We start from the raw sequence: 14,615 nt of genomic DNA on the forward strand, positions 1-14,615 counted from the left end.
ATCGATTGGTAAATCAGTGAAAAATAGCTTACCGGGTTCGAATTTGGCGAAACAGAATTCGGAATGACTCAGGACGTCGAAAAACTTAAAATATGACTTTCGAAAAATTTGACTTTTTGGTCAAAGTCAATAGTTAACGAGTTGACTCAGTCAAAGTCAATAGTCAACGGGTTGACTCGATCAAAGTCAAAGAGTTGACCCAGTGAGTGGACTCGGCCGAGTGAACTCAGCGCGGGTTGACTCAGTCAAGCAGGCGGGCAGCGGGTTCGGTTTGGTCAATAGGTCAGCCCATTTCAAGATGTCCAGACTTTCCCCACTCTCAAGGGTGGCGCGTGGGGCGCGTGCGGCAACCTATGAGGTCGAAAAAATCCATAAAATTTTCTAAAATTATTTTTAGGGATTTTAAGACACTTACCAAGCTCGGTTCACAAATTTGAACGGTGGAGAGCTCGATTTTAAATTGTTAAAAACTTTATCTTCCTCACCCCCTCACGCGGCGACGACGTCCGAGACAAGAATGAGACCGGTTGACTCGGAACGATGCAAGGAACATGATGGTGCGGGAGGAGTCAAAAATAGAGAAACGATCGACGACGAATCAACGATTTTCACGGCGGTGGAGTTTAAAAACTTCAAAACTTTGAGTTGAATTTTATGGCGAATGGTGATAATTCACGACGAGAAGTTTAAGGGGTTTTGTTCTCCGGTCGACAAGGAACTCGATAGTGGTTTCCAATTCGAAAACGGTGGTTGAACGGTGGAGAAATTGGAGTTACAAAAAGGGTTGACAGTGGAGAAGAAATGGGAAAAACAATATGGTAAAACCAGATTGTTTCAGGGGAGAGAGTTTATAATTCAACACATAAGAAAAATAGGTAAATTCAGGACTGGGTCCCTCAATTTTCTATAATTTCCAAAATGGTCTACCAATTTTGCAATTTTACACTTTAATTCTCAATTTCTTCCAAAATACCATTTAAATTCAATACTTTATAATTTCTAAAATTTAGCCCCTAAATTGGGGTGTGACAATTCTCCCCTCCTTAAAAGAATTTTCTCCTTGAAATTCATTCAAGTCATAGAAATGCAGAAATGAGGCTTCCATCAGTTCTTCAATGTCTTCCAGTAGCTTTTACAGAAGTACCGATCCTCTACTAATCTTTAACCAACTGAGTATACATTTTCGTCAGAACTCTCCCTCATTTCAATAAAAGAATCTGAATAGAATTATCCTTGTGGAATCAATTCAACCTTGGTTACGATAATAGATTCATAGAGCAATAACATATCCCAATTTCATTTCTGGAGTCGGGTCAAAATTTCTCGGATAAGTAACTCTCACATGGCTCGTGATGTACTTTACAGAATTTAGATAGACGTTATTAGTATTTCTTTATGCAAAGGTAGAGCCTTAACAGATAGAATACTTATATTTACTCGTTACAGAGAGGGACTCAACCTTGGACTTCCGGCTCAGAGAGGTACAATTATAGTCTAGGGGTACGTATTGATTAGACATATTTTGAAATTCGACTGACCGATCTATCTTAAAAATTTTAATTCAACCTAAAGCTATGATACTACTAAATATAACCCCCCAGACCGATGCGGGTAACCCAATCCGATCTAGGGTGTCACATTAGGGCCACAGGAGCGACCCACCGTAAAAATAGCGAAAAATGTAAAACTTTTATTAAAACGTGTAAACTCATAAAATCATTTATAAATACAAAAGTAAACTTTATCAATATTCAAAAATAAAATAGATTTTCAGACTAGTATATAAAACAAAATACAACCTACATTCCCCCTAATCACATGTACCATACTTTGCAAGTAATGCTGGAAGAACTCCCTTACTGATGTTGATAGATACACTGATACGATTCTTTTAACCTGAAAAGGTGAGTAACAGAGTGAGCTTTGGGAAGCTCAGTAATACAATACTACCAGTTGATGCTACATGACATGCAGATAAATGAAAAACCATATAATTTCCTTATTAAATTAGACGTATACTGGTTTTCGGAATAATTTGGGGTCTCACTAGTAGTTCAACGAGTATAAGCCATGAAGATTTCAGTTCATAGGAAGCATTCATAGTATCACATTTTCAGGAGATCGAATAGGATGTCTAGTGTGTTTCAATCAAAACCAGTGAAAAGATATAAATCTTTTAAAACCATAACGAAACCCTCCAACCATATTCCATTATGCAGTTTCCCATAACTTCATCCATAAGGGCTACCCTTAGCACACAGCAAAAGGAGCCAACCTAAGGGAGCATCTTGGTCCTATAGGCCTACCCCAGAAAGTTCTCAGGGCCATGGGGGCTACCCAAGAAAGATGTCAGGGCCGCAAGGCCTACCCAAGAATGATCTCAGGGCCACCGGGCCTATCCAAGAAAATTTATAGGGCCACAGGGCTTACCCAAGAATGATCTCGGGGCCGCAGAGCCTACCCAATAGTCATATTAGGTCCATAAAGATTTACCAACTTGATCAGAGTTGTACCTCCATGTTCCAGTCCTACCCAAAATCGGTATCTCAAGATACAATTTATACAGTAAGCAGAATTTCCATAAATACGTAATCATCATGATCATATACCAGTGAAAACCAATAATCAGATAACAATCATAGTTCATAAGCCATCACCAGTAAGTCGGTGCATCAATAAAATAGTAAACCATAGATTTCGGTGTCCCACATTTCAAAACTGATAAACCAATTATGTAGTACATAGGGAACACACTAGAGGGTCCAAGTATTTTTCAGAGACACTTGGTAGTTATCAGGATGGATAACATGAAACTGATTAGTAAGAAATGAAGGTTCAAGACATTTACAATCTGTGTCGATCTATCGGATTATCGAAATAACTCAAGCTGAACAACTAAAAGACTAATGCATGTCAATCGGTTCATTTAATGCCCTTCCAAGGTATACACTCTTTAATACTAACAATTCTTGTCCATTGATCACCTTCAGAATCATCACTAAATAGATCTTGAGGAGACAAACAAATATTCCAATTGTCTTTATTTTATTCCCATGTTGCAACAATATCAGGAAAATGTCGGCATACTTGATTCGTAGTTTACAACTCATAGGGACAGTACATCAGGTAAGTTCATCAACGTTTCCATACTTATCCAAGTCACTCATTTAGTCCTAAGTCATTGAGGTTACTTAGTTCCTTTAGCAGTCAGGTCTATCTAGGTTACTTCAGAGTTTTCCATAGTAATTCAGACGTCTCTGAATTTCAGATATATATTGTACTTCCGTTCAGTTCAATTTTGGTATTCGTGGTTGATTTGTCTAACGAATATTTACTTTGTTGAAAACATTTTTGTGTTTCGATATAACAAAATTAGTTTAAATGAATTTTAAGATTTTACAAAAGATTTTCTAAGTATATTCGATTCAATTAATCGAATATCAAATTATTACTCCAAGTTTTTTAAGAACAATTTCAAACCTTACTAAATGTGTAAAATTGTGTTTTATACTTAATATATTTTTGAAACAATTTTCACAAAGTATTTTGAACCAAAATCAAGCCTAAAATCAATTTTTCAGAGTGATGCACCGATGCACCAATCCATGCATCGATGCACCATGAATTAAATTGAACATTGAATTCATTTCATGCATCGATGCACTTACCATGCACCGATGCACTAAGGATTTTATGAAAACATCGAATGCATTTGATGCATCGATGCACCAGCCATGCATCGATGCACTCTGGCTATTTTGAAACATCGAATACACTTGATGCATCGATGTACTCTTAGTGCACCGATGTACTAAGGGTCCAACGGTCACAATATTTGAATTTTACACTGATGCACCATGGGTATGCATCAATGCATTGACGCTCCCAACTGTTTTAATTAATTGTTTTCACACTTAAACGTCTCTATTAACTCAACTAATCAGCCCCAACATTCAGAAGTGATTCAAGGTTTATTTAAACAAGCTTAGAAGCCATTGATAAAAAGTAAGCAACAGCAAGCAACTAGAATCAAGAGAGAATCAAAGAGAAATCATCAAACCTCAAGTTTGAGCATTTCAAGCCTATTTTTCATTCAATATTGATCTTGCTTTCAAGAACACTTATTGTGCTCAATTGTATTTATTCTTGAGTGTTCTTTCTTTATTCTAGAATTCTGTAAACATATTTGCCTTGTGAGGTTTTTTTTGTAAGTTTGCAAATTTATAATCTTCTCTTTGAGAAAAGAGTGTTCTCAAGAATTGGAGTATATTCTTGAGGGTGTTGTAAGGTTATCTCTTTGGCCTCAAAAGAAAGAAAAAATTAGTGAATTTGTTGGAAAATCCTTAGTGTGGATAGCTAAGGTAGTGGACGTAGACTTTGGTTGATAAAGTCGAACCACTCTAAATCACTGTACAAATCTTTTCAATTTTTTGCAAAAGCTTCCACCAAAATTTTAATTGCCAATTCACCCCCCCTCTTGGCCGATTTCATCGATCGATTAACTCAACAATTGGTATCAGAGCCTAACTCATTCGAAGGTTTAATCTCCTCTTGAGTCGATTTGGGAAGAGTTATATCGATAATCAAAGTCATCAATGGCTTCCGCTTCAAACTTTGACTCCGATCTCGATTCGATGCTCGTCAACAAGCCTCCTTTCTTCAATGGGGCTAACTATGCCTATTGGAAAAATAGGATGATGTACTTCATTCAAGCAAGTGACATGGGAGAATGGAATGTCGTAGAAGAAGGATACATCAAGCCTCTCACTCATCCAAGATTGTGGAGTGAAGGAGAGATAAAAATGTTCCAGCTCAACTCCAAAGTCATTCATAGCATATTTTGTGCTCTTGGACCAGATGAATATGAAAGAGTTTCATCTTGTACAACCGCCAAATTAATATGGGACAAACTTCAAGTCACTCATGAAGGTACCGATGAGGTAAAGAAGTCTAAAATTAGTATTCTAACGCATAGCTATAAAAATTTCAGGATGAAACCAAATGAAGATATCAAAGCTATGACGAATAGATTCTCAACGATTGTCAATGGCCTCAAATCATATGGAGAGATCATTTCAAATGAAAAGCTTGTGAGGAAATTAGTCTACTCTCTTCCAAAATCGTGGCAATCAAATAAGACGGCAATCATCGAGTCTAAGGACCTAACTTCCTTAACTCTTCAAGAGCTAATCGGTTCACTCCTCACTCATGAAATGATGCTTGAAGATGAGGTGGACCTTGATAAGATTGAAGAGACATCAAAGGAGAAGGAGAAGAAGAAAAACATTGGAGTTACTCTCAAATCCACAAAAGATGAGAGTGATTTGGATGAAGATGACGATGACGAGGAAATGGCATTGTTTGCCAAACAGTTCAGAAAAATTATGAGACCTTACCGAGGGAGAAAATTCAAACGAAATGAAGGCCTCAAAAATGAACCAAAAGAGAAGGACCCGATCATTTGCTATGAATGCAAAAAGACGGGGCATGTCAAATATGATTGCCCACAATTAAAGAGAAAGGGTCAATCAAAGAATAAGCACAAGGCTCATTTGGCTACATGGAGTGATGAAGAAGGTTCCGATGTAGAGGAACAAGAAGTAGCAAACTTGTGCTTGATGGCATTCGGGGAAGATTCTAAGGTAACCTCTAACTCATCTGATTTTGATGATTTATCATATAATGAGCTATTAGAGGAATATAATGGGTTGGCTTCAGATTATGAGAAATTATTTTTAAAATATAAAAATGTTTTCAAAATTGAAAATGAAAATAAACTCATATCCAAACCAACAACGATCTGAAAGTAAATAAAAAATTTGCAATCAAACTAGAAGAGTTTGAAAAGAAAATTTTGGATTTGCATAATTTACTTTCAAAGGTCAATGATGATCATCAAAGAAAATTGATGATCTTAAAGCTTTTTGATAAAGTTGGAACAAAGTTTTGAAAATGGAGAAATTCAAATCCAACTTTGTTAGAAAAAGTTTAAAAACTACAATCATAGAGGTCCCCAAAGAACCTCTAATAGAAAATCGTTAGAAGTATATGGGTTCCTAAAGAGATCATTACTACTAAGATAAGGATATCCTACACAAATGATACCTAAGGGGACTAGGATTTTGGAAACTAATGATATGGACCCAAAGAATTGGGTACCAAAAATTAGAAATTAATATTTTTGTAGGAAAAGAGCATTGCTACAAGGCACGGGAAACAAATCCAAATTCATGGTACCTTGATAGTGATGCTCAAGACACATGACCGGAGACAAAAGCCTTCATTGAGATTAACGCCAAAAATGGAGGAGAAGTGACTTTTGTGATGATTCAAAAGGTCACATTGAAGGTATTGGTCTATTGGTAATACCTCTTCCATACAATTAAGATGTTTTATATGTGAATGATTAAAGCACAATCTATTGAGTATTAGTCAATTTTGTGATAAGGGATTCAATGTCTGTTGATATTAATGGTTGTAAGTCATTGACATGCATCTATCGGGTTATGCTTTTTGAGGATGAGCATGATAGTTGGTTATGGCATAGGAGACTAGGACATGCTAGCATGAGTGTTTTGTAACGGTTAGTTCAAGGAGAATTGGTTCGAGGGCTGCCTAAACTAAAATTTGATAATGATAAAAATCTGTGATGCTTGTACTAAAGGAAAACAAAAGCGAGTTTCTTTTAAATCCATTAATGACGTATCAACTAGTAGAGTATTACAATTGATCCATATAGATCTTTTTGGGCCAACTAGAACTACTAGCTTGAGTGGAAAACAATATGCATTTGTCTTGGTAGATGACTATTCTAGATATACTTGGGTTCTATTTTTAAGTACTAAAGATGAAGCATTAGACCATTTCATCACATTTTCAAAAATAATCCAAAATGAAAAAGGTTACTCTATAACTAGTGTTAGGAGTGATCATGGCACTGAATTTGAAAATCTTAGATTTATTGAGTTTTGTAATTCTAATGGTATTAGCCATAATTTTTCAGCACCTAGAACCCCTCAACAAAATGGAGTTATTGAGAGGAAAAATCAAACTTTAGAAGAAATGGCTAGAACCATGCTTTGTGAAAATAATTTGCCAAAATATTTTTGGGCGGAAGCCACAAATACCGCTTGTTATGTTATAAATCGAGTAATGATTAGGCCAATTTTAAAGAAAACTCCATATGAAATTTTCAAAAATAAAAAGCCTAACATTAGCTATTTTCATCCTTTTGGATGTAAATGTTTTGTTTTGAACAACAGTAAAGAAAACCTTGGCAAATTTGATGCTAAAAGTGATAAAGGAATTTTTCTGGGTTATTCCTTAAATTCTAAAGCTTATCGAGTATTTAATAAAAGAACTTTAGTTGTAGAAGAGTCTATACATGTTGTTTTCGATGATAATCCCCTTCCGATGAAGGATTCTTATGTGAATGATGATGTAGGTATTATAAATACAAATGAAGTTAGATACGACGTTGGAGAATCATCATCAAAGGAAGAAACGAAAGATGAGGAAACTCATTATCCTCTTGAGAATCCAACCATTGAAGAAAGGGAAGTATCTTATCCAAGAGAGTACAACTATGTCAAGGATGGTGAGATTATAGGTGATCCATCCAAAGAGGTAACAACTCGATCTTCTCTTAGAAATATTTGTAATTTTTTTGTATTTATTTCATGCATAGAGCCTAAGAATATTAAAAGAAGCATTAAATGATGAACATTGGATTATGGCTATGCAAGAAGAATTAAATCAATTTGAGAGAAGTGAAGTATGAACATTAGTTGAAAGGCCTAGTAATAAATCTACTGTAGGTGCTAGATGGGTATTTAGGAATAAGCTTGATGAGAGTGGTAATATAGTGAGAAACAAGGCTAGACTTGTTGCTCATGGGTATACTCAAGAAGAGGGCATAGACTATGATGAAACATACGCTCCCGTAGCTAGGATGGAAGCAATTAGAACGTTATTAGCATTTGTATGTTTTCATGAATTTAAATTATATCAAATGGATGTTAAAAGTGCATTTTTAAATGGTTTTATAAAATAAGAAGTGTATGTGGAACAACCTCCAGGTTTTGAAGATTCAAAATTTCCGGATCATGTTCTTAAATTGACAAAAGCACTTTATGGTTTAAAACAAGCTCCTAGAGCTTGGTATGAAAGATTGTCAAACTTTTAATTGAAAAGGTTTTTCAAAAGGGAAGGTTGACACACATTGTTTTAAAGCATAAAGGTAAAGATTTATTAGTAGTTCAAATTTATGTTGATGATATAATATTTGGTTCTACTAATGATGTTCTTTGCCAAGAATTTTCTAAGCTAATGCAAAGTGAGTTTGAGATGAGCATGATGGGGGAGCTCTCATTTTTCTTGGGACTCCAAATCAAGCAAAGAAAAGATGGTATCTTCATCAATCAAGCTAAGTACATCAAATAAATGCTCAAGAAGTTTGGACTGGAAAATGGCAAACCTCATGACACTCCAATGAGCTCTTCAACAAAGCTTGACTTAGATGAAGGAGGTAAATGTGTAGATATTAAATTATATAGGTCAATTATTGACTCTTTGCTTTATCTAACTGCAAGTAGACCGGATATTATGTTTAGTGTTTGCTTATGTGCTAGATTTCAATCATGTCCTAAGGAATCACATTTACTAGCTGTCAATAGAATATTTAGATACCTTAAGGACACTCCTAGTTTTGGACTTTGGTATCCTAGAGACTCTAGCTTTAGCTTGCATGCTTTTTCTGATGCGGATTATGGAGGATGCAAATTACATAGGAAAAGCACCTCCGGTACTTGTCAATTCCTTGGAAATATGTTGATTTCTTGGTTTTCAAAGAAACAAAATTGTGTTGCATTATCTACCACTGAAGTTGAATACATTTCAGCTAGTAGTTGTTGTGAACAAGTTTTATGGATGAAACAACAACTTTTTGATTATGGAATTGATGTAGGTACTATTCCTATTAAGTGTGACAATACTAGTGCTATTTGTTTCACTAAAAATCCCATCCAACACTCTAGAACTAAACATATTGAAATTAGACATCACTTCATTAGAGACCATGTCGCTAGGAAGATGTAGTTCTAGAATTTGTTGATACTTTGCACCAATTAGCAGATATTTTTACAAACCCCTTAAATAAGGAAAGATTTTGAAAACTTAGGAGAGAATTAGGTTTAACTTACCTATCTTCGCTTAGTGTTTAAAATAATCTTAGCACGTTTAAGAATAAATGAAAAATGCTTATAATAGTAATTTTTGATTGCATTCATTGCTATTAGTTAGGGGGAGTTTATAATTTGTGATGAAAATTAATTTTATGTTCAAATAAATATTAATTTGATTGATTGAACATGATTAACTTTCAATATATGAGTTGCCAATACCACTAGAGCTAATTAATTTATCATTTTGAGTATTTAAAACGGATTTTTGACATTTTTGTGCTTCATGGACCGATGCACTTAACAATGCATCGATGTATCCCTTTGAATGTGCATCGATTCACAGGGTCATGCATCGATGCATCCGTCGGGTTTTGGGTTAAATGCTTCATTTTCTTCATTTTCTCAAACCCTAAAACTAAAACTCTCCCACCGTTCATCCTTCTCTCACTCTAAATCCTCCTCTTGCTTAAAATCATTGGAAAATCATCAGTTTCTTCGTGCTTTTCATCTTCAAAACCTGTTTATATCATTAAATCATGCAAAACAACTCCTCATCCCTCTCAATCCAAATTTTCAAGGTAATATTTCAAAAACCTCTATTTTATTGATTTTTTGATTTTAGAACTAGTTTTGATTAGTTTTAGGATGAACATTATATCGGGCATTGATTGTTTGTTGGTTCTAAACTAGATTTTACTACCAATTTCGTCAAAAACAAACAATTTTTCAAGATTTTTCCTTAAATTTCGAAATTTTTAAATTAGTAATATTTTTGATTTAATTGTTTTGTTTTCATGAAAACTATACTATGATTATCAAATATTATTTTTAAATAGTTTTCAAAACATGCCCATTAGGATATGGTTTAGAGAATCTTGAATTATTGAGGACTCATTTGAGTTTTGGGATTGATTGTGCATACATGTGTGTTTCAAATTGCAGGTGATATTCCTTATTCCAATTTCCTTTAATCATGTCAAACCCTAAACGCCCTAGAACTTCGTCAACTCATTCTCGTTCAAACAAACCTCCTAATCACGTTCCTTCTCCACCTTCATCTCTATTAGGATCTTGTTTTAACATGCCTGAGCGTTGTAGAGAGGAATTGTACTCTAGGTACAGAAATTCCTTCCAAACTTATAGAATTCGCGAAGATCGTATTCCTTCGCTTCAAACCATGGTTGACATTGACTTCGAATACCTTCCGACTCTTAAAGCTTGGAAGTTTGATAAATTATTTCAGCTTAAACCTATCGTCTATCAACAATTGGTCCACATTTTCTATTCCAATGCGGTGTGTATTCAAAATGAAACTCAATGTGGAACTATAGCCATTAGATCCTATCTTTTAGGCCAATATATTAATATTGACCCCGAGACTATAGCTTTTCGATTTGGGTTAGATGATAATGGTGTATATAATAAGAATGAAAATATGGAAAATCCCTATGTTCCAAACTCCAGTGTTAGTACTCTACGATCTCATCATGATCGTTTTCTCCATTTGATGATCTCTTGGTGGTTTAGACCATCCGGAGGTAGATACTCCACACTTCGTGCTACGGATTTATGGTGGATGTATTGTATTAAAAATAAAATCAAAATAAATCTACCCCACATTATATTCAGTCAACTAGTGGACATCGTAAACATTGTTCCTTCAAGACATGTTGAAACATTGATTTATGGATGTCTTCTTAGTAATCTCTTTATCAAACTTGGTCTAGAAGTCTCTCTCGACAATCCTATCCCACTCCAAAATCAAATCAATCTCACATCCTTGAAGAAAGCGGATTGGAAACAAGACGAGGTAACCGGTCAAATGGGTTTTTAGACCCGAAAAACAAACTCCGGGAGCTAGTTCCTCACGAGCTGCTCCTAGATCCTCTCGTGTTCCTCCTCCGGCTCCGGCTTCTGAAGATGATCCTGAATTTTAACAACATATGCAAGACATCGATGATCACGTACCTGATGACGAGCCTGCACCGGAACCAGCTCCACAAGAAGATCAAATGCCTCCATATTTTCTTTCATTTTTGGAGACATTTGATTTACGGTATGCGTCCATGGATTCGCGCTTCACATTCATTGAGTCCCAGCTCTCTACCTTGGGAGCTCGACAACAATATATGAATGATCGTTTGGATGCACTCTCGCTTGAGATGAGAGCTCGTTACCCTCCTCCTCCTCCTGATCCTTCAATGGATGAATAGACTTAACTTGCTTTGATTGTTTTTGGGTTGAACTTGAATTTAAATTGTTAAAACATTTTGGATTGTCTTTCTTTGATTGTTGGATGACTATTTTATGGATATTTGAACTTTTATTTCATATATATGTTTTGGTTTATTTCAATATATGCATCATTTACCTTTGAGTTGAAATATGACCAATTTACCATTTCACATTTTATTATGAATATTGATTATAAAACTAATGGCTAATCTCTCTTTTGATTGTGATCTTAGCAGCTTAAGCTATATATATATATATATATATATATATATATATATATATATATATATATATATATATATATCAATTGGCTATGTTTTTCAAAACCTTGTATAAATCGATTTTTAAGTCTTTTGATTTAACAAAAAGGGGGAGAAAAATGTGTTAAAGGGGTGTTATAGTAAGGCGGAGGGAGTAATTTTTCAAATTTGATTTCAAATTTTAGAAAATCTTAAAATAACACAAATGTTTTGTTATGTCAAAAAGGGGGAGATTGTTGAAAACATTTTTGTGTTTCGATATAACAAAATTAGTTTAAATGAATTTTAAGATTTTACAAAAGATTTTCTAAGTATATTCGATTCAATTAATCGAATATCAAATTATTGCTCCAAGTCTTTTAAGATCAATTTCAAACCTTACTAAATATGTAAAATTGTGTTTTATACTTAATATATTTTGAAACAATTTTCACAAAGTATTTTGAACCAAATCAAGCCTAAATCAATTTTTCAGAGTGATGCACCGATGCACCAATCCAAGCATCAATGCACCATGAATTAAATTGAACATTGAATACATTTCATGCATCGATGCACTTACCATGCACCGATGCACTAAGGATTTTATGAAAACATCGAATGCATTTAATGCATCGATGCACCAGCCATGCATCGATGCACTCTGGGCTATTTTAAAACATCGAATGCACTTGATGCATCGATGCACTCTTAGTGCACCGATGCACTAAGGGTCCAACGGTCAAAATATTTAAATTTTACACTGATGCACCGATGCACCATGGGTATGCATCAATGCACTGACGCTCCCAACTGTTTTAATTAATTGTTTTCTCACTTAAACGGCTCTATTAACTCCACTAATCATCCCCCAACGTTCAGAATTGATTCAAGGTGTATTTAAACAAACTTAGAAGCCATTTATAAAAAATAAGCAACAACAAGCAACTAGAATCAAGAGAGAATCAAAGAGAAAGCATCAAACCTCAAGTTTGAGCATTTCAAGCCTATTTTTCATTCAATATTCATCTTGCTTTCAAGAAAACTTATTGTGCTCAATTGTATTTATTCTTGAGTGTTCTTTCTTTGTTCTATAATTATGCAAACATATTTGCCTTGTGAGGTTTTTCTTGTAAGTTTACAAATTTGTAAACTTCTCTTTGAGAAAATAGTGTTCTCAAGAATTGGGGTATATTCTTGAGGGTGTTGTAAGGTTATCTCTTTGGCCTCAAAAGAAAGAACAAATTAGTGAATTTGTTGGAAAATCCTTAGTGTGGGTAGCTAAGGTAGTGGACGTAGGCTTTGGTTGATAAAGTCGAACCACTCTAAATAGCTGTGCAAATCTTTTCAATTTTCTGTAAAAGCTTACACCAAAATTTTAATTGTCAATTCACCACCCTCTTGGTCGATTCCATCGATCGATTAACTCAACATACTTCATAGTACCAAATGTGATCTAGAGTTGAGTTGAGCTGAGTGATTCCAGAATTATCATCGATCCAAACTTGAGAAGATGAACACGCAATCAAGAGATATTTATTCAATTCAGGTAGTGACATATCATTAGAGTTGATCGACTCACTTAAGTTGTGTTCCATAACTTTTAAGGGTAGTACTACACCTATGTTTATTTGGATTCCTTAATTAATCCAAGGCATTTACTTATTCTAAGCCATAAGGGTATTTTGGTTATTTTGGTGCCCAATGTTATTCCCGTCATTTTAAAGCTTGAGGATATTCATTCATTCATGTCTTGGTTATATTTTTAGGTCATTTCCATTCCAGGGGTATTTTCGTCAATTTACATATCCAGGGTATTTCAATCATTTCCTTCCGTCCATGTTATTATTTAATTCAAACTTATCATCTATTTCAGCCTTTTCGAACAATTCTGACAAAAGAGCACCCTCGATAAATTATTCTTCAGGTATTTACTCATAACTCAGAGATTTATGAATTATCAAGAATTTTTTGTATAAACGTATAAACTTAACGATGAAATTAGTAATTCATCGATTTAGGTATGATTTCTTAGGTACTTTCTCATTCAGGGTCAATTCAGACTACTTTTTCCTTTCAAGGGCAATTTCGTAATTTTTTAACCATGAAATTCTGGTATTAAAACTCTTAACAAGGATAATTATAATTTAGACATTCTAGGGTTAATTGTTTTCCCGGATAAACTCTGAACTTGAAATTATTCCTTATCAAAACTTCTAGTATATTGTACAAGCCATCTTGGGTTTATAATTCAGTTATCGATATTTTCTAAGCAAAACTAGCATTTTCTATGCGCATCAGTAGTTTCATCAGATCAATATGTCTTTTCAGATTATTATCCAACTTCTAGAGACAATTCTTGTCTTTTTACAACATAAGGGTATTTTCCTAATTTTACTTAACCGGAGTATTCTCATAATTTCTCATCCAAATACCTTTGGCATTTAACCTTTAATTATATAAATTATAATTTACAACTCCATGGCTAATTTCTTTATCACTTAATCTCATAACTTGTAATTTAATTCCAACTGTCCTCCAATTTCTTATATTAGTCATCTAAGCCTTATTCAGTTACCTACTTTTTATCGCATTCGTATCGAGTGTAGGAATTAATTAACTACCCAAATAAAACCAAACATTTTCATTCATGCATATACCAATACCAACATGTTCCATAAAGCATGAAAATGTAGTAATGTATTACCTCGATTTATGTGCCATACTGATCGACCATTTAAATTCCATTCGAACGCTCTCAATCTTATCAACGTCCAATAATTTCTCAGATACATAACAACAGAAATTTCATCAGAAACGGAGCTTAATTACGAAATACGGATCGAAACAGCTGGTAAATTAGTGAAAAATAGCTTATCGGGTTCCAATTTGGCGAAACGGACTTTGGAATCGGACTTAGGACGTCGAAAAACATAAAATATGACTTTTTGAAAATTTT

Source organism: Hibiscus syriacus, unplaced genomic scaffold (genome assembly GCF_006381635.1).
Source record: "Hibiscus syriacus cultivar Baekdansim isolate YM2019G1 unplaced genomic scaffold, ASM638163v2 tig00111330_pilon, whole genome shotgun sequence".
NCBI classification, from domain to species: Eukaryota; Viridiplantae; Streptophyta; class Magnoliopsida; order Malvales; family Malvaceae; genus Hibiscus; species Hibiscus syriacus.